This window comes from Schistocerca nitens, chromosome 8 (genome assembly GCF_023898315.1).
Source record: "Schistocerca nitens isolate TAMUIC-IGC-003100 chromosome 8, iqSchNite1.1, whole genome shotgun sequence".
Lineage (NCBI taxonomy): Eukaryota > Metazoa > Arthropoda > Insecta > Orthoptera > Acrididae > Schistocerca > Schistocerca nitens.
Genome location: NC_064621.1, coordinates 94,867,298 through 94,893,715, shown reverse-complemented (window position 1 = coordinate 94,893,715; position 26,418 = coordinate 94,867,298). Strand labels below are relative to the sequence as shown.

The window sequence follows — 26,418 nt, the reverse complement described above, 5'->3', positions numbered from 1 at the left end:
ACCCCATGCGATTTCTTTCTGTGGGGTTATGTGAAAGATTCAGTGTTTAAACCTCTTCTACCAAGAAACGTGCCAGAACTGCGAGCTCGCATCAACGATGCTTTCGAACTTATTGATGGGCACATGCTGCGCCGAGTGTGGGAGGAACTCGATTATCGGCTTGATGTCTGCCGAATCACTAAAGGGGCACATATCGAACATTTGTGAATGCCTAAAAGAACTTTGAGTTTTTGTATCTGTGTGCAAAGCATTGTGAAAATATCTCAAATAATAAAGTTATTGTAGAGCTGTGAAATCGCTTCAATCATTTGTAATAACCCTGTACATATAAGAAATTAAAAGGCTAATCTGAAGAATTACTGTCGGAATTTTAATATGGTTTTCGCTGACAGTCTAACGGGGAACGTCTGTATATATAATTTATTACCAGTATATATAATTTATTACCACTACTGTACCAGATAAGTCATCCGGCCGTGAATACTCTAATACCCGCGAAGTCGTGGCGGGTCGCTTATTTAGTGATACGTATTAACACGCAGTGCAAAAGTTGCACACATACTGCCGGCAATAGTTTATCACATTTCAACTGTAACTGCAGATACATATAAATGAAAGGAAATTATCGTATGGCATTTATTGGCAGAGATATCCCCTTCGGGGTTCGGCCGCCGTATTGCAAGTCTTTTTAGTTGACACACTTCGGCGACTTGCGTGTCAATGATGATGAAAATGGTGAAGGACACACAACACCCAGTCCCATGCCGGGAATCGAACCCGGGCCCCCTTGCGTGGTAGGCGGTAACGCTACAGAGCGGACAGATACATGTAAATAACATAATCCTTACATTTGTCACAGCTGTCAAAAATTTATTCATTCACCGCAACATTGCATTGTGTAACGTGCACTCAAAAACACCTAACATCAGGAACCCAGATGCGCCCCAGTCTCTCGATTTGACTATAACTATTGTTACTAACCGTCCGGCTTTTCGATGCTTTTTATAATGTCCGGCCGGAATTTGTTTTTTAGAAAATGTACTGTTTTTGCGAACACAAGTTCATAATCTGACGAATTTCAGTGTAGCATAACTTGATGGAAGTGTAAGCTGCACAGAGTTGTGTATATTTTTCCACAAGGACTACTAACAATGGCGTAATTGTCTGAGAAACGTTGCATTCGTAGCAGACGTACACATGTCGGTTCGAGGTATTTTCATAGTGTATGTACGCAATATCTGGATTCGAAATATTTCAGTCTGTGCAGCACTGCCTTCATATTTCCACAGTCTGAAACAAGTTTGTGAGTTAATTCTGATTTGAAGTATGTCGTCTTCTAAGTTACATACACTGCCGGAAAAATAGTACACTCTCAAGGCTCCCAATTCACTCAAGTTTCATTGTTGCAACAGTGAGTCAAATGATTACATGTACAGATCATTAGCACAGGCGGTTTTGATGTACCAGGTATCGTCCCACGCTGAAACACCCGTATCAGTACGTTGTGTAACCTCCAACGTGCGGCAGTGCAGGCGCTGACTGCCATCCAATCGATCGTTCCGATGCTGAATTCTCTCCTGGGCTACGTTATGCCACGCCTGCTCGACCTGTTTCTCGCTCCATCATTTCCCACGCTTTCTCGACTGGAGATCATACTGGTGAAGGAAGTTGCTCCACGTCTTTGAGAGCAGTTGAGTTTCACGGGCAGTGAGTGGGCGAGTTGTGGTATCAACGTTCGATACCACACTTGGTAGGGGTTGCAGTTATCGACCGCGGTCCGTATTAGTATCGTTGGACCCGCGAGTCGCGACCAGCGCCGCTCCGCGGCTTTTATCAAGTATCTAGCGAGCACTCGTCTACTCTTGCTCGGGGACGGCAAGTAGTAAAATAGCATAGCCTTCAGCTGATAGGAAGCAACCTCTAACAAGGTGCTTAGTAACGCATCTACATCCATACTCCGCAAGCCACCTGACGGTGAGTGGCGGAGGGTTCCCTGAGTACCTCAATCAGTTCTCCCTTCTATTCCAGTCTCGTATTGTTCGTGGAAAGAAAGATTGTCGGTATGCTTCGGCGTGGGCTCTAATCTCTCTGATTTTATCCTCACGGTCTCTTCGCGAGATATACGTAGGAGGGATCAATATACTGCTTGACTCTTCGGTGAAGATATGTTCTCGAAACTTTAACAAAAGCCCGTACCGAGCTACTGAGCGTCTCTCCTGCAGTCTTCCACTGGAGTTTATCTATCATCTCCGTAACGCGATTACTAAATGATCCTGTAACGAAGCGCGCTGCTCTCCGTTGGATCTTCTCTCTGTCTTCTATCAACCCTATCTGTTACGGATCCCACACTGCTGAGCAGTATTCAAGCAGTGGGCGAAAAAGCGTACTGTAACCTACTTCCTTTGTTTTCGGATTGCATTTCCTTAGGATTCTTCCAATGAATCTCAGTCTGGCATCTGCTTTACCGACGATCAACTTTATATGATCATTCCATTTTAAATCACTCTTAATGCGTACTCCCAGATAATTTATGGCATTAACTGCTTCCAGTTGCTGACCTATTTTGTAGCTAAATGATAAGGGATCTATCTTTCTATGTATTCGCAGCACATTACACTTGTCTACATTGAGATTGAATTGCCAATCCCTGCACCATGCGTCAATTCGCTGCAGATCCTCCTGCATTTCAGTACAATTTTCCATTGTTACAACCTCTCGATACACCACAGCATCATCTGCAAAAAGCCTCAGTGAACTTCCGATGTCATCCACAAGGTCATTTATGTATATTGTGAATAGCAACGGTCCTATGACACTCCCCTGCGGCACACCTGAAATCACTCTTACTTCGGATGACTTCTCTCCATTGAGAATGACATGCTGCGTTCTGTTATCTAGGAACTCATCAATCCAATCACACAATTGGTCTGATAGTCCATATGCTCTTACTTTATCATCAAACGACTGTGGGGAACTGTACCGAACACCTTGCGGAAGTCGAGAAACACGGCATCTACCTGTGAACCCGTGTCTATGGCCCTCTGAGTCTCGTGGACGAATACAATAGCGCGAGCTGGGTTTCACACGACCGTCTTTTTCGAAACCCATGCTGATTCCTACAGAGTAGATTTCTGGTCTCCAGAAAAGTCATTATACTCGAACATAATACGTGTTCCAAAATTCTACAACTGATCGACGTTAGAGATATAGGTCTATAATTCTGCACATCTGTTCGACCTCCCTTCTTGAAAACGGGAATGACCTGTGCCCTTTTCCAATCCTTTGGAACGCTACGCTCTTCTAGAGACCTACGGTACACCGCTGCAAGAAGGGGGGCAAGTTCCTTCGCGTACTCTGTGTAAAATCGAACTGGTATCCCATCAGGTCCAGCGGCCTTTCCTCTTTTGAGCGATTTTAATTGTTTCTCTATCCCTCTGTCGTCTATTTCGATATCTACCATTTTGTCATCTGTGCGACGATGTAGAGAAGGAACTGCAGTGCAGTCTTCCTCTGTGAAACAGCTTTGGAAAAAGACATTTAGTATTTCGGCCTTTAGTCTGTCATCCTCTGTTTCAGTACCATTTTGGTCACAGAGTGTCTAGACATTTTGTTTGACGTAAGACCAAAATTTCTTAGGATTTTCTGCCAAGTCAGTACATAGAACTTTACTTTCGAATTCATTTAACGCCTCTCGCATAGCCCTCCTCACACTACATTTCGCTTCGCGTAGTAGTTGTTTGTCTGCAAGGCTTTGGCTATGTTTATGTTTGCTGTGTAGTTCCCTTTGCTTCCGCAGCAGTTTTCTAACTCGGTTGTTGTACCACGGTGGCTCTTTTCCATCTCTTACGATCTTGCTTGGCACATACTCATCTAACGCATATTGTACGATGGTTTTGAACTTTGTCCAGTGATCCTCAACACTATCTGTACTTGAGACAAAACTTTTGTGTTGAGCCGTCAGGTACTCTGTAATCTGCTTTTTGTCACTTTTGCTAAACAGAAAAATCTTCCTACCTTTTTAATATTTCGATTTACGGCTGAAATCATCGATGCCGTAACCGCTTTATGATCGCTGATTCCCTGTTCTGCGTTAACTGTTTCAAATAGTTCGGGTCTGTTTGTCACCAGAAGGTCTAATATGTTATCGCCACGAGTCGGTTCTCTGTTTAACTGCTCAAGGTAGTTTTCAGATAAAGCACTTAAAAAAATTTCACTGGATTCGTTGTCCCTGCCACCCGTTATGAACGTTTGAGTCTCCCAGTCTATATCCGGCAAATTAAAATCTCCACCCAGAACTATAACATGGTGGGGAAATCTACTCTAAATATTTTCTAAATTATCCTTCAGGTGCTCAGCCACAACAGCTGCTAAGCCAGGGGGCCCATAGAGACATCCAATTACCATGTCTGAGCCTGCTTTAACCGTGACCTTCACCCAAATTTAGAGACATCCAATTACCATGTCTGAGCCTGCTTCAACCGTGACCTTCACCCAAATTATTTCACATTTCGGATCTCCGTCAATTTCCTTCGATACTATTGCACTTCTTATCGCTAAAAACACGCCTTCCCCTTCACTGTCCAGCCCCTCTATGCGGTATACATTCCAATCTGAGTTTAGGCTTCCATTACAGTTTACGTCTGGTTTCAGCCAACTTTCTGTCCCTAGTACTATATGGGCGTTGTGACCGTTTATTAATGAGAGCAGTTCTGGGACCTTTCTATAGACGCTCCTGCAGTTTACTATTAGCACATTAACATTGTTATTCCCTGTTGCATTTTGCCTACTCCTACCTTGCCGCGTCTCAGGAGGCATCTTGTCGGGCCTAGGGAGGGAATTCTCTAACCTAAAAAACCCCCATGTGCACTCCACACGTACTCCGCTACCCTTGTAGCCGCTTCCGGCGTGTAGTGCACGCCTGACCTATTCAGGGGGACCCTACATTTCTCCACCCGATAGCGGAGGTCGAGAAATTTGCACCCCAGATCTCCGCAGAATCGTCTGAGCCTCTGGTTTAAGCCTTCCACTCGGCTCCAAACCAGAGGACCGCGATCGGTTCTGGGAACGATACTGCAAATTGCCCTGATTCCACCCCGCGAGCGAGGCTTTCCGTCTTCACCAATTCCGCCAACCGCCTGTACGAACTGAGGATGACCTCTGAACCCAGACGGCAGGACTCATTGGTGCCGACATGAGCAACAATTTGCAGTCGGGTGCACCCAGTGCTCTCTATCGCCGCCGGCAGGGCCTCCTCCACATCTCGGATGAGACCCCCCCGGCAAGCAGACAGAGTGAACACTGGCCTTCTTCCCCGACCTTTCCGCTATCTCCCTAAGGGGCTCCATCACCGGCCTAACGTTGGAGCTCCCAATAACTAATAAACCCCTCCCCCCGTGTGCATGCTCGGACCTTGCTGAAGGAGCGGCCACATGTCCACTCACAGGCAGAGCGGGCGATGCCACACGACCAGCCTCCCCATTTACCCTCCGCCTCGTGCGCCGCGAACGCCGCTGAACCCGCCACTCCCCTTGGTGAGAGGGTGGTCCAACCGCGTCCCGTACCCGCGAAGATGTCTCGACAGCAGGGACAGTGGGTGAAGCATGTAACACCTGGGGTGTACCATTCGACGCACCAGACTCCCCAGTGCCGCTACACTCTAAGGCAGCAGCCTGAAGACGGCTGACCGCGGCCATCAACACGTTCAGCTGTTCGCGAACAGTGGCCAGCTCCTCCTGCGTCCGTACACAGCAGTCACACATCCTATCCATCCTAAGAAATCAATTTACTGTAGAGAGTTAATCAACTTTTAATTAAACTGATAATTCACTAAAGGCGGTTGATAGTTGACTAAACTGTGGTTACTAGACACTTCTTGTAGAAAACAATGAAAATAGCACTACCTGTCTCTGGACTGTATTCAAAACAAACACTGGCACTATGGTTGACTAAAGGGACTCTCTCTGACTTTATTCAAAACAAACACGAAATCTATGGAACACTATTACTAGCACTCGACGATTAAAGCTTCCTAAAAGCTAAAATACACGGAAGAAGTGACAAGTAAGAAAAATACAGTTAATACTTAAATTAAGGTAGCTCGTTGCACAGCAGACGTGAAGCAGGCGGCAGTTAGGACGACACTGACACTACTACGCATGGCGTAAGTGAGACCTCAATAGCTATCTGTTTGTGTGTGTGCAGATAAGACGAGTCCTGTACAACCAGTTAAGTACAACATTGTATAATTTTTTACCAACGACTTCTAATTGTTTTTGTCGATGCAGATCCAGACCATGCAGCCAGCACCTTATCGACGTTACTGACAAACCTACTGTGATTTGTGTGTTTCTATTTAGCATTGGCCATCAGTCGACATTGGCGACGACTCGTTCGTCGTCATAACACGAGCATTATCCTGTTGGAATACATCACCTGTTGCAAGAACGGCTGAAGAATGGGTCTAACGACATTCTGCACGTACCGAACGCCGGTTAGCGCCCCCTCCAGAAACACTAAACGTTAACAGGAGTTGCAGGTTATCGTATCCCAGACCATAAGCCCTGGGGGCGGCCAGTGTGTCTTTGACGAATGCGGTCAACGAAATGGCGCTCACCAGGCATACCTCGTACGCGTAAACTACCATGACTTGCTTGCAGGCAGAAACAGATTCCATCGCTGAAGACCACGGCACGCCATTCCATCTTCCAGGCGATCCTCTGATCGAGATGTGCACGCTGATGCTGTGGCGTGAGTGGACGACGGGTTAGAGGTGTAAGTCCCTGTAGCCCCACTGCTAATAAACCGGTTAGCAACAGTTCGTGTTGAAACGCCTTGGCTCACAAACCCTCTGTGCTGTGGTATGTGCCACTGCTGCCATAATAATACGACGATCTTGGCGAGTTTCAGTGCTGCGTGGACGTCCAGAACCTCTTCTACGGGTGCGAGAATACTCGCTGAGACCAGCATCGTTGTACAACTAACGCAGCACGTCCAACTTGTGTGGCAGTTCTCCGAAAGGAGGACCATCCCGCCACTCTGAAGGCCACACAATTTGACCCCTTTCCAAATCTGTCAGTTGCCTGTAGGAAGCACGGTTACCTGTTGGCTTCACAAGTTTTCACCACAATGAGACGCCTGGTTGCGAGCATTCCCTATTGAAGGGTAGAACCACATGGGGCTCGGGTATCTATATGCCACTACGTTATCTGTTGGCGGACGACGTTGAAACCATTATCAGTACGTCTACTCTTCCCCACGTAGCGTATGCCGTCATCGAATCAAAATCTACGTCTTTCCTTGTGTACTAATTTTTTTCCCCGGCAGTGTAGTACTGACGGCAGAAAAAGGCAAAGTAAGTTCTCAGAAAGAAACAAAATACCGACGCTTTGTATTTGAACGAAAGTTTCAGCTAAATGTGCCGAATGTGGTCATTGCGTTAATATGGGAAATCCGGTGCTACCTGAGTCCGGCATGGCACGGTACCTGACTGTTCCTGCACGTCTTGCAGCGGTTCGCACTGCGGAATGTCGTTATTCATGCTTTTGACAGTCACAATGTGACTGGACAGTGTAGTATTAGACGTATTTGTTGCGTTTTTAACATTTTCTTTATTGGTAACAGCAATGATGAATTACTACTGTTGGTACAGAAGCAAAGAGAAATACATGAAAGAAGAAAAACTGTTGTGTGAATACTATGAGGTACTGTGCTGTTTCGGTTGCATTTTGAATGAACGTTTTAAATCCTGTGCGCGCAAAATGTGCAGATTTGTTGAGGAAAGTCTTTAGCCATCTGCTGTTAATAGCAAATTCCATCTTAGTGTTCCCACACAGGAAAGGCAATTTGTATCTATCTCTTGAAAAAATGTCCTGTGTAGGAAGTAGACTTTTCTCCTCTATATACATTTCCGATAGCTCAGATCTGCGTAACGTATGGCCAGTATGAAACCGAAATATACTTATCAAACGCTCTGACATGAAGATACAGTTTTGTTATTTATGCAAAAATGTTTGTGAAATGTTTCACTCTTGTCTAAAATAATGTTTTGTACAATAAAGAAGAAAAAGGGGGTCTCGCGCGTGCGCTAGCCTGAGAGTAAGACCAAAATACAGAAAAAGTAATTAAGCACGATATATCATCGCCACTTTGCGGCAAATTCGCCGTTTTACGGTATACTTTCAAAAGCACTGCCTCACTATTAAGGCGTTTTGCTACGTCACCACAAAAAAATATATTCAAACAGACCCCGAAATACGATAAAGTTCCGTATATACACAAAAATAGCTGTGAATGTCCCAGAAACTAAAAATTTGAGGTATCTGAGCTGTGACATGTCAAAAAATGTAAATCAGTTTATTCCCAGTTTATTCCAGGTATCACATGAGAATCGCTATGGTGTCTACAAAACCCCTATACTAAATCCGCAGCATCTTCGAAGGGAACCTGTACTAGCTATGAAACAACATTGAAAATTTACAGGACGCATTACAGAGAAATCTACGGCGTCCCGAGATCACGTGACCATACGGTGGCAATGGAACGATGAGGTGAGGCGAGGTGAGAAAAGTCATGTGATACCTCCTAATATCGTGTCGTCCTTCCTTTTGCCCGGCGTAATCCAGAAACTCGATGGGACATGCACTCACCAAGTCGCTGGAAGTCCCCTGCAGAAGTATTGAGCCATGCTGCCTCTATAGCTGCCCATTATTGTGGAAGTGTTGTGGTGAAGGATGTTGCCAACGAACTAACCTATTACTTCCGGCGATTAGAGCGGCCGTATCATTTGTTCGAATTTTACAGATTGTTTATCAAACCAATCGCGAACAATTGTGATCCAGTGACATGACGTCGTTGTTTGGGAACGTGAAGTTTATGAATACATGCAATTGGTCTCCAAGAAACCAAAGACAACCACTTCAAGTCAATTATTGGTTTAACTGGATCAGAGGAAGCAGTCCATTCATGTAACCACAGCCCGCACCATTGTGGAGCCACCACCTGCTTCCGCAGCACGCTGTTGACAGCTTGGATCCATTCGTAGAGTCTACGCCACACCAACACTACCGTCAACTCCTACCAACTGAAATAGCATCTGGCCAAGCTACAGTTTTCCATTCGTCTTAGGGTCCAAACGATATGGCCAGGACAACCGCTGCAGGCGATGTGTTATTACATATTCGCGTCGTTCGTCTATTGCCATAGCCCATCAACGCCAAATTTCGCCACACTGTCCTTACGGATACATTCGTCGTAAGTCCCACACTGATTTCTGCTTTTATTTCATGCAGAGTTGCTTGTTTGTTAGCACTGACAACTCTACGCACACGCCACTGTTCTCGCCCACTGCGTTGTCCGTGGTGACATAATGCATGTAATTTGGTGTTCTCGGCACAATCTCGACACACTGGATTTCGTAATACTCACTTCACTGACGATTTTCGAAATGTGATGTCCGATACGTCTCACTCCGCGTTTAAAGTGTTAATTGTCGCCATGCGGGCATAATCACGCCGGAAACATTTTCGTCTAACTTCAGTCGCAACATTTTGTCGAAAGGGAACGAACAACTTTTCCACATTCCTTAATGCGTTTATTCATAATTCTGTGAACAGTTTCAGCATTTATTAGGCGACTAGTTTTCGAACCTTACGGTTCATTTTCAAGCTTGGCCTATTGAGTTTGATTTTGACTTGGTAAGAGGCACGTATGAATTGTGGCATTCTGCAATTACATCTAAAGCATGTGTTGTCACTTCGATATTTACTATTAAGATCAGGCACTGTCAGTTCAGCCGCAGTAGGCCACGCCTGAGAAACGACCCTGTAAGGTTCGAAACTTGTCGCCTAAAATAAATACGGCAATTGTTGACTATTACTAAACTCGCTTTTCACATCAATCACCTGATTATAAATGACAGCTCGCCAATGCACTGTCCTTTTATACCCTGCGTACACGACACTACCGCCTTGTGAACACTTCTGTAAACTCAGTCTGTTTCAGATCACAGAATCCATTCTGCGCATCAGAGTGCTCACCTCTGAGATACTTCAGCTCTATGATGCCATGCCACGTCATTCAAAACCTGTGTCGTGAACCAGCAAATACACTCAACACTCCTAGCACCACCAAGTCATCACTTAGAGGTCACAAACAGCCCTCAGCGCCGAACAAGGCACATCCATTCTGGCTGTCACATCAGGTCACCTCTCTTCCTTCAGGAAGGCAACATATGCACACAGAACAACGGCGCCCTCTCGCGAAGATTCGCTAACCCTTAAAATTCAACGGGGAAATTCGCGCTCCGGCAAAAGCTGTGGCAATGCGAAATTCTCTCGCAGCGGACAGTTAACATACAAGCAACAATCAAGGTACCAACTTCTCAGGGTCTCTGAACCAGCCGCCCAAAGAAACAGTTTCTACCGCCTGATGTCACTCGTGTCCTGGGAGGAACACAGCAGCGGGTGAGCCGGCCGCTGTGACCGTGCGGTTCTAGGCGCTACAGTCTGGAACCGCGCGACCGCCACGGTCGCAGGTTCGAATCCTGCCTCGGGCGTGTGTGTGTGTGTTAGGTTGGTTAGGTTTAAGTAGTTCTAAGTCCTAGGGGACTGATGCTCAGAGCCATTTATTTAAGAAGCGGGTGATTTTAACTGTAAACATCACATGTAGAATTCTGCGATCAAGTAACGGAAATATATTTTTCACCTATTACAGTAACTCCAATTTCGCTGTTCTTTCATCAAATGAACAAACTTATTATCCAACAAAAACTATATTCTATAAACGGTACCTATCCTTGTCAGTGCAAATACTTTTACAGTCTTAATTCTGATTGGAATCCGTTGTTTGTAGGATATACATCAGGCTGTTCCAGCTCGTGGGCTCCGTTGTGAGCCGCGGAGCGCTCCCTGCTCCGGGGAGCCGTGTCGCCGGCACGTGGCTCGGCTGGCTGAGGCAGGCGGCAAGGCAAGCGTTCTGATGTGCCAGCTGCGTCTTACAAGATCGACAACCTCACACTCTTAGCTGCTAAGACGTGGTGACGTGCTACACCAGGAAATACGATCTTCAGGAAATAAATAAGAAACAAATGTTTTACAAGAAATTGCATACTAAATTTATTGTAGTTTGAAATTTTCTTTTCATTGCAAGATCGGAAATGTCAGGCGTCAAAGTGTTCACAGCGTTAATGCGGAGGATGGCCTTCATTGTTGCATCGTGAAGAAGCGATCGTTCCTTACTTTATAACTGTTTTCATTGCTCAGAAAAGCTGCTCACATCAAAACGTAGATCCAAACATGCACATGATCTGAGCGGCATTGTTGTGAAGTTTGGGAAATGCTTTTTTCTGTAATGAACACTACTATCGTGACAAATACAACGTGTTGTAGTACCTCTCTTTCAACAAAGTTGAATTTTGCAAATCAATAATCTCCAATTGAAGTGACGATGACAAGTCATCGGTGGAAACTGAAAAATGAGTGCTGAACACCTTAAGTTCCATTTCCAAACTAGTGAGGTCTCGGAATCGTGTTTCAAACGACGTGATGAGCTGCTTCAAGTTTGCTTGGTAATCGCCGAAAGTAGTACCTTCAGGTAGTTTTAGAGAAGCAAGACGATTGAAGAACGTTAGATGTCCATTACTCATCTGCCTCTCAAATAAACTTAACTTTTCCATGAACACTTTGATCTGGTCGTGCATGTCAACGATTAGCTGCCCTTTGCCCTGCAATGACAGATTTAAATTATTCAGATGCATAGTTATGTCAGCTAGGAACGCCAGGTCTGATATCCATTTTATATCTTTCAGACAACGCATTTCTTCCCCTTTCATTTCGAGAAAAGGGGTATTTCCTCACTAATGGCAAAGAAAACATCAAGAACTTTTCCCCGACTCAGCCAACGAACTGTACTGTGGTAAGATATATCCCCATACTCCGCTTCCACATCTTTCAGGAATCCTTTGACGCCGCACAAAATTCACACACTTCACGACATCTTTCATTACGCCACCTAGCTCCACTTTTGATTATAAAACTCCAACTACACTACCGGCTTAAACTACTACTGCCCTTGACCAATCTAAACTTGATGCTTCCAACAAAAATTACGTTACCTTTAAGCACGGCCAGAAACGGAATTTTCTAAACAGGACACACAGTTTCGTGGTAACTGAGAAAGTCCACACGCTCGCACAAAAGACCAGCAGATAGTACGGAACGTCAATAAGAAACTCGGAGATAACCAGACTCTTATCATACTGGCTGATAAAGGACACACCTGACAGTAAGAGACCTGTTACACACAGAAAGCCCACGAGTTTCTTTGTGGGGATACTGTATTAGCGTGCCCCTTTAATTCGAAGCTGACATTCAGTAATATACATAACGTTTTCACCATTTAGAGAATGTTCACAGCAATGAATCAGAAAATTCCGACGCTAAGAGGTTCCCTTAAGGTGCATAAACCAAATTCTTCTCTACGAGCGGTAATTACCACCACTGGCTCCCTGGATTATTGCTAGCTAACGAGTTGAACCGTTTTCTCTTCAAACATTACCAAAGCTATGAACTCATAGGCCACTTACATATGGTTGTTATTACTAGTGACGTATCTAGCTAGCGTAGACATTACTACCATATATACCAGTACAAATTTTCACGACTATCTTACACGTTCACAGATCTCTGTGGATCTATAATAGAAGTGCTTCTTATTGAAGGAAGTCGAGCTCGAATGTAGGCTTACCGCGAAACATTCGCGACTGGAAGAGGAGGAGAGACAAGTAGTGGCACACAAAGTACCCTCCGCCACACACCGGGCAAGAAAGTTCACATTGCACGGTAACCCAGTTTTGAGCTATGCTGAAAGTGTGGCGCCTTTCATCGGGAAAAAGAGTTTGAAACCAATTGTAAAATTTGTATCAAACAGACAGACAAGATAGCGACCTGATACAAACTTGTTAAAAATTCACATTCCAGGTGGTTTACGAATATAACTGCTACTGTTTACGTCACAAATTGTGAACGTCAATTTTACTAACTACCTCTTGCACATTGGCAACGGTATATTTAGCCTCATAATTGTAAAACTCGCAACAATGTTTCTATTTTCGCCCAGTGCATACGCCGAACAGTCAAACTTTGCGATTAAGTTGTGATCTGCTAGGTTCTATAAAGCGTTCAACAGACCGCGCTAATCGCGTTTCTGTTTTAGTTTCAATCTCTCTCTTCTGAAGATGCCGATATTGTGACTTACTTAAAAATAGGTAGTACGAGTGCACCACACAATGTATGAATGTCAGACAGGTTTCTCGTGAGGTCTCAACACGTACGATGGATCACAGGAATCCGTCGCAATGTCGTGTGATATGGCGCAAATCTCAGATCGGAGCGATCTGTCGCTGATTGATCGTAATGATCAAGCAGTCTGAAGATAGAAATGCGACGAATCTCCTGGATGTACCTAACTATTGGGTGCAGTTTGTTTCGTTGGTCATGTAGAATTTATCCGTATTCGGGGAAACTCGACTATCAAAAGGATTGCGACCAAATACTAAATGATCTGGACGCAAGTGCCACTTTCTTGTAGTGATTTTATTGTGCCATTTGTGGAGCTGTTGTGCTCACGTAATTTGCGTCCAGCACAGCAGCTCTTCATCAGCCCATCCCAATACGGGGCACACGACATCACCACAAGACACACTGAAGAATTTATGTCATGCTGCACGAATCCCATGACAGACTTATGAAATCACTCTTGGTCTAGCAGGTACTAAATTGCTGCTACAAACTTTATTACAGAAAAATGAAAAATGGAGTAAGGTCGGTGTTCAGTTTCTCCATCACAAAATCGTTCGCATGTCACGTGCCCTGTGTTGTGATTGGTTGATAAAAACAAGCCAAAAACGCCATATAGTTACAATTTTCATAACATCGCAATACCAAGGGAAAGGGGGAGTACTTCATGGTCACCTTTTGAAACTATTGTAATCTAGTCGTGTACTTTACACACTGACGGCAAAAAATAACACCAAGGCGTTTTAATTCTTTCTTTAGGAATGGTCAGTTTCCTGAACGATTAAAGTACTCAGTAGTAAAGCCGTTTTATAAAAAATGGAGAAATGGGTAATGTAGACAATTTTAGAGTTATATCTATGCCATCATCAGAGTTTGCTGAAGTTACTGAAAAGGCTATGTATGTAAGGGTAAATGACCACTGTATATCACACTATTTGCTATCAAATGTACAGTTCGGCTTTAGAAGTCGTCTAACAACTGAAAATATTTTTCTCTGTGAGGTACTGGATGGGTTAAACAAAAGGTCGAACGCTAGGCATATTTTTTGATTTAACTAAGGCGTTTGATTGTGTTAATCACAAAATATTGCTCCAGAAGTTGGACCATTGCGGAATACGGGGAGTAGCTCACAATCGGTTCACCTCTTACTTTAGCAAAGACAACAAAAGGTTATTATTCACAGTGTTGAGAATGGCTGTGATGTGAGGTCTGAGGGGGATATGGTCAAATGGAGGGTGCCCGAGGGTCAGCGTTGGGGTCACTCCTGTTCCTTGTTTATATAAATGATATGCCCTCAAGTCTTACAGGTAACACTAAAATATTTCTGTTCTCTGATGACACTAGCTTGATAGCAAACGATGTTTTGTGCAACATTGGCTCTGTTTCAAATAGTGCAGTTCATGACATAAGTTCAGGGCTTTTAGAAAACTAACGCTAAATCACAGTATGACTTAGTTTTTACAGTTTCTAACACACAATTTTTAAAAAAGACATTTTAATTTCACAGAATCGGCACATGATTAGTGAAACTGAACAGTTCAAATTTCTAGGTGTTCAGCTAGTAAACTGTCGTGGAAAGCCCATGTTCAGGATCTTGTTCAGACTTAATGTTGCCATCTTTACTATTCGAACGGCCTCTGTTGTAAGTGATCGTTCGACACGAAAATTAAGTCTACTTTGTTTATTTTCATTCGCTTATGTCGTAAGGTATTAGATCTTTGAGTAACTCTTCCCATTCTAAAATGGTACATTTTTAGATTTTTTGTTCAGAAACGGGCGGTTCGCGCAATGAGTGGTGTAAGTTCACGAACCTCTTGTCGATCACTGTCCGCGAGTCTGGGTTTTCTGACATTGGCCTCAACATATATATTCCTTACTGTCAACTGTTAACAACATTAGCTTATTCCAAGAATAAGCAGCTTTCACTCAATTATTACTCGGCAGAAATTAAACCTGCATTTCGCTCGGATTTCCTTGGCAAGTGCAGAAACGTGTGCAGTATACTGCTGCATCCATATTCAATAAGCTACCACAAGAATTCAAAAATCTTAGCAGTAATCCACGCGATTTCAAATCTAAACTGAAGAATTTCCTAATGGCTCACTCCTATTCTGTCGGGGAGTTCCTTGAAAAATTAAGCTGTTTCTTGTTGTATTGTTGACTGCGCTTACTTAAACTCGTGGCTTCACTTTTTTCTGGTTCATAAACTTATTTGTATCTGTTGTTACTTTCATGTTGTAATTTCATGTACTGACACGTTCCATGACCTTGGAGATTTGCTCCTCAATTTGGTCCTACGGAACTTGACGTTTAAATAAATAAATAACGAAAGTTGGTAGATGTGTTTCCACATCTGAAAAATGACGGCTATTCATGTCTTGCAACTCGCATAAAAGTGGCGCTAGCAGCGCAGTTATGAGGATGCAAGTCAAGTTTGCTCTACACACACGACGTAACCGTCGTGAGCGTTAGTTAGGCTTGAGATTGGACGTGGCGAGCTGATGTTAGTCAAGAGTGCCTTTAAGGAGAATGAGACGCCATTATCAACATCTTACTTTGAACACGGTCATATAATATGGCTACGAGAAGCTCGATGCTCCTACAATACCGCAGAAACACTCGGCGGGAATGCAGCCATTGTACCCGACAACGAAACTGTGGTCACGAGAATGTACGATCGCAAGACGACTGGACTCCCGACGGCCAGTTAGAATTACCGACACAGAAGACCACCGTTTCGGCGCATGGCTCTGACGCATCGTACTGCATCTACGGTAGCAGTTGGCACCACAGTGACAACGAAATGTTAATATCTGTTCCTTGAAACAGAGCTCCGAGCAAGACGCCCTGTTGCTAGCATTCCACTGACCCCAAACCACCGCCATCTGAGACTTTGATGGTGCGAGAGCCCATTAGAGGGTACTGCGGGGATCTGACGTGTTTTCTGATGAAAGCTGGTTCTGCCTCGGTGCCAGTGATGGCCGTGCCTTGGTTACAAGTAGGCCAGTTGAGGGTCTGCAACCAACCTGTCTGTGTGCTAGACAAACTGGACCTACCGTTGGAGTTATGGCCTGGGGTGCGATTTCGTATGACAGCAGGAGCACACACACTGTTAGCATATGCACCCAACATACAAATATATACATCAATGTGGTGGTTCGACCTGTTGCGCTATTATTCGTGAACAGCACTGTAGTGGGTGTTTTCCAACAGGATAACGCCCGCCCTCATACGACTGTTGTAACTCAACTTGCTCTAAAGCGCGTCGGCATGTGGCCTTGGCCTGCTCTATCACCAGATCTGTCTCCATGGAACATCATCAGATGACAACTCCAGCGTCATCCACACAGCACTGACCGTACCTTTATTGATGGACCAAGTGCAATAGGCATGGAACTCCAGCCCACAAACTGACTTCGGCACCTCTACAACACTGTGCCTGCACTTTTGCATGCTTGTATTCAACATTCTTGCGGTTACACCGGTTACTAATGTACCAGAATTTCACATTTGCAATGGCTTATCTCGTTCTTTCATTAACTTCTGATTTTGCAATGTTAATCACTTAAATATGTTACATAAACAAATATATGCCCGAAATTTCATTACATTATTTTCGGTCTCTTGATTTTTTCTGTCGGTGTGTATTTTAAAAATTCGAACACACTTGTTTTTAATGATTTCTTACAACAGATCCCGTAACTCAATTTTTACAGTAAAAATTAGCCCAAAAATGTTAAGTCAGCGATGAATGTAACTATTCGCAGCTGCTTCGCCTGTCTAAAACGCTATTTTGTTAAAGGCTATGGTAATGTCTCATCATAGCCTATAGACGGCTGTTTTTTTTTTTTCATTTACAGCCGTTTGTGCTTCGCAGCTGAAAGCTGTCAAAACCGCTTCTAGGAGTAAAGAATTTCCGTAAGCTGATTCGACTGTTTTGTGTCTCAGTAGAAAAAGTTGTGTGTGTGTGTGTGTGTGTGTGTGTGTGTGTGTGTGTGTGTGTGTGTGTGTGTGTGTATTAAAACTTCATGTCAGATGCAGAAAATATTCACGCATCTCAATGTTTATGACTTAGCTCCCGATGGATGTTAGGTAGGTGGTTCTTACCACCACGGCGATTGTTGCAAGACAGAACAGGATACAAGTATGGTTGATATCGCACCAGTGGTTTATGATATGTGGGGTTATCAATATCGTCAATGCACGATCTTCGATCATGTCAGTGACAGCACCGCGCGCGCGCGCGCACACACACACGCACGCAATCTCTTTTTTTTATGGATGTTGTGAATAAAAGTCAACGACAATTTAAATTTATTTTTCTTAATTTTTGTGGGATATTTTGAACCCCCTTAGTATTACACATCATGGAAAATGTGGTGCAAGGATAAAACAATGTTTCTTAAACTGCCTGTGCTCCGCTGAGATCATGCACGGGTTTCTTCAAACTTACATGCCTTTTTCCGAAATTTAGAAACGTTAAAACTGACGCTTCTATCGAAAAACTGAACAGCTGACTCTGACTTTCGTTAATCTGATCGTTTGTACGGTTGAGGCACATACTGAGTACAGCTGCATTTATCGCAGACCAGACAGCAAAAGAAATACGTAAGATCCCACTTTCGAATCAACATACCTCTGGTTTAAGGAATATAAAGAATAATCTTTTAGTTTCAAATCATGCAAATTTTCATTACGAATGGATGAATATAACAATGCAATAGTTTAGTAGAATAAAAACGGTGGAGGATCTTTTATGCGGTTTTTTTATATAAAGTGTCTGCTTTGAAATATTTTGTCCCCTAAATTGTTTTCTAGAAGATAAAATTCCATGTGACACCTGCATTGACACCTGTATCAATAGGTCATGAGTGACATAATTGGGCTGTACACAAAAATATTTAAAGGGAGTGTTCTAGTAGCCACTGACTGATGGCATTTGCTGCAAAAAATTATTGCCAAGTTATAAAAATGCTCTTAATGACATCACAATCACATACATAAAACTTCGCCCACTAAATAGTTTATTCAACTAAGTGCAACCACATTTTTAACTCACTGTGTTACGGGATTATCTCATGAAAATTAGTATATCACCGATGTGAGGGAAGAGGCGTGTGCTTTCTTCTTAGAATAATTTCGAACTGAAAACAACGGTGACAGACCTTGGCTATTGCCTATTTAAGCAATATTTTTACTAATATTAAACCTTTAGAGCAATCAAATATATTTATTGGACACGAAAAAAATTCTTGCTTTCAAGGAAGAGAGCATACGGGACAATTTGCATGCATTCAAATGAGCTTTATTGCTTATTCACATTACAAGTCATTTTAGAAGGCGGAGGAGGCTGGAATGGAGGTATGTATACACTACTCAGCACCACAAAAATTTGAACGTACCGTTCAGTCATTACTTTCTACATGAACAAATTAAATATCGAAGTGAGAAGTGGGTTAACACTGATCTTTTTCTAGTAAAAGTAAACACACACACACACACACACACACACAAACAAACTTACACCCCTGCGGCCAGTCCGTATGTATTTGGGTTCATGCACATACTTTTACTATATAGAGAACGAGGAAAAGCTCTGAAGCTTGTGTGAATACTGTTTCCCGTTACGTGTTTCTATGCTCCACACACCATAAAGTCCGCTACATGTTAGTGGTTGCCTTTCCCATTCTTACGTAAAGTCCTACTCATGTTAATTTAAATTATTATAATAACTTATGTGTCGATTTCGAAATTTATTATTAGCGAAATAAGTTTATGAAATAGTCATTTTCGTAAAGTTGGGCCCTACGAAAATACGTTTCAACGCAGTGGTCCATTGAACATATTAAGAAAACCTGTATTTGCGATTTTGAGAAAGAACGAAATTCCCACTGTTTTGAATGTTTCGCAACAAAACACAGCGCCATTTTCCGTTCTTTCCATATTTATTTACCTTCCTTACATTTTCAGCGTTAAATACGTAATATCAGCGTGATGACTAACTAATGAATTATTAAACGCTTAACAAGCAATCTTATATGCTTTTCGTAACGATCCTACTCTTAATTTGTAATCTAGTAACAGCACTTCAACGTTCCTGTGATAGGAGCTAACAACAAATCACAAACACGACAATGTAAGACAGTCTTAGCTGCCAGAATCTCGAGAATAGGTCACACGTCAGCCACCTTACCTTCGAACAAATAGCGGTATTCGCGGTCTCGCTGCTACGGAGCTTCTGCGGTCTGCGCCACGAAGCCTGCAGCTGCTTCGACCTTGGTTTGACGTCACAGAGCGCTGTTGCCAGATCAGCTCCGCCTGACCCTTCCGCACGCGCTCCCCAATAAATGTGACTAAGTACAACCAGCACCCCCAAAGGGCTGCTGATACAACCCTGCGTCTACAGCCACGCGACAAAAAGAGTCAACACAGCGGCGTGCAGCTTGATTGCTCCATGGAGTATACAATAATATTTATACTCTCTTGTCCTTGCTGCCGCACAATTACAGGCCGCAACAGACTTTACGTCAGTCACCGTGAACCTTAACTTCTTGTGTTCCAATATCTGTTCTGCTTTCTTTAAAGGAAACGGAACACTTTCGTCGTAATCACGGTAGTTCTTCAATTATAAATAGGCACAGCGTCTGTATTCTAAATGATTTAATTTGCAAGTTGATTTTTAATGCTTCACTCATCAAGTTTTAGCTAACGCATTCGGCACCAGATTCGTATATAAACTGAATTACAGAATAGCCTATAAATATTTAGTCTCAATTTGCGTGTATTTTAATTCATCGCATTCGAGCTTTGTTCAAACAATACAGGTCTTGTTCGTTATCAGTCGAAAGACGGACGAAATCGGTTTTCAGATCTACTGTGTGGTTGAAACCCAGCGATTAAACTTACCGATTTGTGCAAACAATTTCTTCAGGTCTCACAGCGAATTGTTTTACTCCCCACAGGGTTGTGGGAACATTACAGTTGCTACAATGAACTCCATATTTTAAAAAAAAGAAAAGAGATATGCGCCTCACACCTGATTCTTGTCAATAGTAATAAGAAACCACTACACATTTATCATGGCATTCTTATTTGTGTTCATACACATTGCTGTCCTCGCGGCTGGTTTCTCTCAAAACACCATGTTACCTACAGTTAAACAAAACCAAAATTGGAATGAAAGCTATTGCAGCATACTCGTATAAACAATATGCAATTCACACTGACAGCTGGCTTCATAACAGATCCCTACAGAGTTGTGCCAATAATACACTTTAAGAAATCTAGTTATATAACAGTAAAGACAACCCTTGGAACATGACGATCTTATATACGTTCTGTCGACCGCCTGGCAGAAGCACGGCGAACAGCGAGCCAAGCAACTTTACAGGTTCTGTACACCACGGAACACCAAATATGAAAAGTGCATGGTCCTTGTTTCGATACGGATACAGAAAACGACAGCGTTCATAGTGGCCTAGTAGTGAATTCGAATAGCGAAAATATGGCACGAAAATCAGCAGTCCTACTTTGCTCAATAGGTACTATATTAGATAATATTTTTCAGTTACACTTTATTGGTGTGCCTCGTAGTCTGGTGGTAAAGTGTGTACTTGAAACGTTTTTGTGACTTTGCAAAGAAAGGTATCCCAGAAATCTCAATTTATAATAATAATAATAATAATAATGTCTCGTAGCTGGTGTTCAGTCATGTAAAATTTCGAAAATGTCACTGTGGTCACCTTTTGACTGTAAAATTATTTATTTGTAAAACCTAATATCGCAAAATCGACCATGTGAACATATCAAGTGAAAATAATTTCGCTTTAGCAATTATCAAAATCTAAAAGTCATCTGACATGACACAGAAACTGGTTTCATCGTATTACGTTCCTGACTATGATCTGCACTCTTTGAATTGCATTGTAAATATGTTTCTCGTATTTTGGTTAATTTTTGCTTACAACTATAATACAGCACTCGGTAGGGTAAATGATTCGACATTTTTGTTTCATAGAAAACGGAAACCGGTTTCGTTGCATGATATTTTGTGGACTCATGTCCATTTGTTAGTGTTTACGAAATCATGTGTGAACTCTTCGTTTTAAATGCATTGTAAGTACTGTATATTGATCATATTGTACGTTATTTTTGTTCACATCCGTTTTCCGTACTTCCTCGCATTTGATGGAGGGCTCTGACATTTACACTGTAGGGAGAGGATGATTCTAGTACACTGATATCTGCTAAATCTATTGTGTGTGGTTCCTGTTAATAACATGTGAACATATTTGCGTGAAAACAGTAGTATTTTTAGCATTTGCGGGCTAAAATGCTCTAGTCAGTAAGACTGCAAACCATACTCGTCTATATCCACAACTGTACTCTGCAAATCACTGTGAAATGCACGGCAGTGGCAAGAGGCAACAACGCTCAAAGCAGAATTTCATACGCATTCCATGACAAGACATAATAAAGTTGAATAACAATTCTGTCAGAAGTTGCTAACAGAGTACCGATACTCCATTTAACGCGAGAAGTACAGAAAACGGATGCAAACAAAATTGAAGTGGAATAAAAGCAAAATACTTACAATACAGCTAAATGGAACATTTCACACGTGCATTGCAATCAGTAACAAAAATAAATGCCGTTAAACCAATGTCTATGTTACATGGAACAGAAACAAATATCGTATCATTTACTTCAAATATTACAGATAAGGGCAGAAATCAAGAAGAGTACAGGTATTATATTTACAATGCCATTCAGAGTGTAATACACACAGGAAGTCGTAATCAGGATTGCGTGGTGTCTGTTCTTTTAGGCATGTCTGAAATAACAGACATAACGTGGAATCCGCAGCTTGATACATATTACGTACAGCGAAGATGGAGAGGGGAGGGGGAGAGAGAGAAAGGAAAGGGAAGGAACGGATCTGTCGATGTCAGCTGCATCAGAACTTTATGCGGAATCAGCGGCGACGAGTGAAAACGTGTGCCGGACCGAGATTCGAACCTGTGATCATCTGCTTAGAGTGCACGCAGAATAACGTGGCTGGTAGATGCGCAGACGACAGGGCACGCGTGAGAAGTGGTAGTTGTGGGGGTTTTGGCCAGGGGCTCTAAGAGAAATTCCGTTCTAACCTGAAGCCTACACTCTCATTTTTTATAAATATTAAGCGGACCCCCTGCGCCAACACTTGGATGGTGGTGACCAATCAAAAAGATCTACTGTCACCTATGCTTTGGTTAGCATCTAGAAAGGATTCTGCTGAAAATGTGACAAAAGCAGAGACTTATTTTCTCCTAGGTTTTTATCCATTTGTAACTTTCAGAGAACTAAAGTGAGTGGCGAATTTTGGGTAAAACCTACATTTCTCTTGTTGCCATGTTAAAATTTGCTTCTTTTGCCAAAACACAGCAGAATTTACACAATATCACCTCACTAATATGTCGTGCAGACGCAACTGCGAGAGAATCCTGAAACTGGTTTGTTAAGTGAGCAACTGAGGAAAGGTAAGGTCAAGAGCTTAAGAAAAAGCATATACTCATTACAAAAATTAACGAGTAATGTCTTCACTTATGCTGTTCCAAAACCCACAGAATTTCTCATTTCACCAGCTATCGATGGCCCTTAAAAATTATATTCTTTCATCGACAACGTATGTAGTTAGTGGAATAACACGGCAGATAATAAAGTTTTACACTATAACCATATGTTAAAATATTATTCTCTTTGTGTGCTATCATTTCAGTATGTGAAACCGTTTTTGAAATATGAAGAATGTTGTGGATATTTCATTCTGACTTTACTGCTAGGCGCGCGATCGAAAATGAGTGTGCTACATCAGATCAATTTTCGCGATATTAGTGACAGGGGCCTCCGTCCAAATGTAAAGTGGTTCAAATGGTTCTGAGCACTATGGGACTTAACATCTGTGGTCATCAGTCCCCTAGAACTTAGAACTACTTAAACCTAACTAACCTAAGGACATCACACACATCCATGCCCGAGGCAGGATTCGAACCTGCGACCGTAGCGGTCGCGCGGTTCCAGACTGTAGCGCCTAGAACCTCTCGGCCACAAAGGCCGGCTCCAAATGTAAAAAAAAAATTCAGTATGTTAGCGAAATCATACAGAGCAACATTTGTAATATGCATCAGACGAAAAGTCATAGCGAACCCTATTTTTCATTGCAAACTTTTTCTAATCTCATGCAGTGTCTTACTTCCAAGCAAATATCGCAGTAACTATGACCATTAACGAAATGATAAACTCGTCAACACGAAGCTGATATATAAAGCTATAATCAACGCAATAATGAAATTTGTTTACCGAATAGTTTCTGTGAAATCGTTTGAGATAGACTGCAGTGTATAGCGTCCCCAGTGCTATATTACGAAAAGACTTAAAAAACAGTATTTATAAAGAAGACACATCCATAAACTGAATAATATTTTTTTTTTCATGTAGCCGTAAAACAATAATTTCTCTGTCGAGAAATGCAATGCAAAGAAATATAACAAAGTGATCTAAAGAGACGACAAGATACGCTCTTTTGTTAATTTTTTTAGTCGTCTTCACTTTTTCTCTTGTCTTTATTGTGTATCGACGGACATCTTGCGAGTGCTGGCAAATGTAAGCATATTTGTACGAGTTAAGCATATAATATACTGATTTAATATTATTGTGCACTTTTAATTTGTAAGAGGTGATCCCGATTTCATGTCCGCCTTCCTTGAATTAACCTGCATTCAAGTAATTTACAGTTCAACAATCGCAGCGGCCGATGCAGCCAACGACGCCATTACGTGGCGATATTAACTTATGAAAAATTAGCGGAAGCGGAAAACTCGCCCGCTATTAACATAATATTAATTTTTCTCCACAGCCGCCCGACGTTGCAGAAAATACTTAGCTTTAAGATTCTTATTTTCAGTACCATAGCCGAGACCCAGAGCCAGGACTCTGACTACAATACAATGGTTAACCGAGGTAAGAAAAATACTCTCGCGCGTGTGTGGGCCGAAATTGTAATTAATAACTTAAGATCTTATGCTTTAAGGTGAACTGACTAGCCGAGGAAATTAATATGAAAAGTTTATTACATTGTACAACTTATATGCTCATGTTTTAAGATTCAGCGAGTCTAACATTCATTAACGTAACAAATAATTTGAGATTAATATTGTTAAAAAGGAGAACTTCAGGAAAGCATTTAACCGTAAAATCAAAATTAAATGAAATATCATTTTTATTAAGGCCCACCACGTAAGTCGGCAACAATCAAAAAATAATAATAATAACCATAACAATATATATATATATATATATATATATATTAAATTAGGACGGCCGACGGACGCGAGATTGGCGCCGCAACTTTGGGGCCCGATTAAAGAAAATACGAAATTTACGAAATCTGACTCTATTGTAATGAATGTAATTATGTATGTGTCTAATTGTTGTAAAATATTAATGCTTGTATGAATTCTTTTACATGTACAACAACAAAACCACACCCTGAGGAGATCTGGAGAGGAAAAAGTGTAGAAACGAAAAAGGATTGCGAGAAAGAAAAATAAGTAAGGTAAGGCCTATTGTGCAAGCATCCTGTGTAGCTCTGTGCGGAATATCGAACCCATGTGCACATGAGATACCTTCAGTGTTTTTTGTATTTATGAGTTTATTTTTGGAGGGGATAATTATTCGTTTTGTTTATTTATATGTTTATTTTTGGAGGGGATAATTAATCGTGTGTGTATCAGTGTTAAAGATTCGTCAGTGGCTTAAAGTGAATTTAGTATGGGTAAGATAGGACATCCTAATGCATCCGTACCAGAAGAACAAAATTCTGTTAGTATGGGTAAGATAGGACAACCTAATGCATCCGTACCAGAAGAACAAAATTCTGTTAATATGGAAAGTGAGGATCATTTGCAATACGTAAACGAATCCCAAGCCACCGCCTCGGATAACATAATTTCTGGAGCGGGGGGCGAGGATCTGTGGACGGTGAATGACGCTCCACAGCAGAATGGGAATAGAGTAACAACTCCACTGCCTGGGCAGGGGGGCCAATCGAGTGCTAGATTAAGCGGGGCACCAGTATGCTCACCGATTGCAGACCCATTTGCAGAATTTCTGCGCAGGTTAGAAGAAAGAGATAGGGAAAGAGATCAGAATCTGGCTCTGATGCTCTGTGAGCAAGAGCAACAAAGAGAACAGAAAGTAAGGGGAAAAGAAAGAATGTCAGAACAGAGGGAAAAACAAAGAGACGAAAAACTGGCTCAGATGCTGCATGCGCAGGAGAAAAAATTAACGCAAAAGCTCATTGAGCTAGAGCAGCGCAGTGAAGCAAAACTAGACAGTATCCAAAGCGAACTTGCCGAGATGCGGGACGCGTGCAAAGAAATACCCGATCTTGTGTAAAGCTTAGCCGGCGAAATGCAAAAATTACAGATATCGCAGGCTAGGCTTGAAGATAATGTCCAGACTTTAACCAACCGCGTAGATAATGCGGAGATAGATGCACGGAAAAGTATTGACGCATATTTGGAAGTGCAAGCTCAAAAAGTAGAAAAAGAATTATATGAATGGCTAGAAGTAAAGGATCGCGAGATATCTGCAAAGATTGAAAGCGACGTAAAAACAGCTGTAGAACAAGCGACTGCGCCCGCATCTCGTGGTCGTGCGGTAGCGTTCTCGCTTCCCACGCCCGGGTTCCCGGGTTCGATTCCCGGCGGGGTCAGGGATTTTCTCTGCCTCGTGATGGCTGGGTGTTGTGTGCTGTCCTTAGGTTAGTTAGGTTTAAGTAGTTCTAAGTTCTAGGGGACTGATGACCATAGATGTTAAGTCCCATAGTGCTCAGAGCCATTTGAACCATTTGAACCAAGCGACTGCGGCCGCGAGTGTAAATATTGACGCTAGCGCTGCCGCACTGCACGCCGAATTAACACAGATCAAATCCCGTGTGACAGCGGAGTTGCCGAATTGGCAACAGGAGGTCGCGCGGAGACTGCGTTGGAAAGCAATGTAAACAGTGGCGGACAGATCATGAATCCGACTCCGCGTACTGATTACTGTAATAACGCTGACGGTAGGCAGGGTGCGAGTGCGCAAC

At 42.5% G+C, this 26,418-nt stretch overlaps 1 protein-coding gene across 3 annotated transcripts in view; it reads right to left on the bottom strand.

Moving 5' to 3' along the window:
• Window positions 1-19,616, bottom strand: part of LOC126198843 (protein roadkill-like) — a 92,422-nt gene extending 72,806 nt beyond the window's left edge. Inside the window, exon 1 of one of the 3 annotated variants that reach the window (XM_049935428.1) lies at window positions 19,486-19,616. The gene's annotated coding sequence lies outside the window, so the exon portion shown is untranslated. Of the gene's footprint in view, window positions 1-12,109; window positions 12,212-19,485 lie in introns of those variants that run through there. The other 2 variants (XM_049935426.1, XM_049935427.1) reach the window with 2 other exon arrangements.
• Between the last annotated feature and the right edge of the window lie 6,802 nt (window positions 19,617-26,418).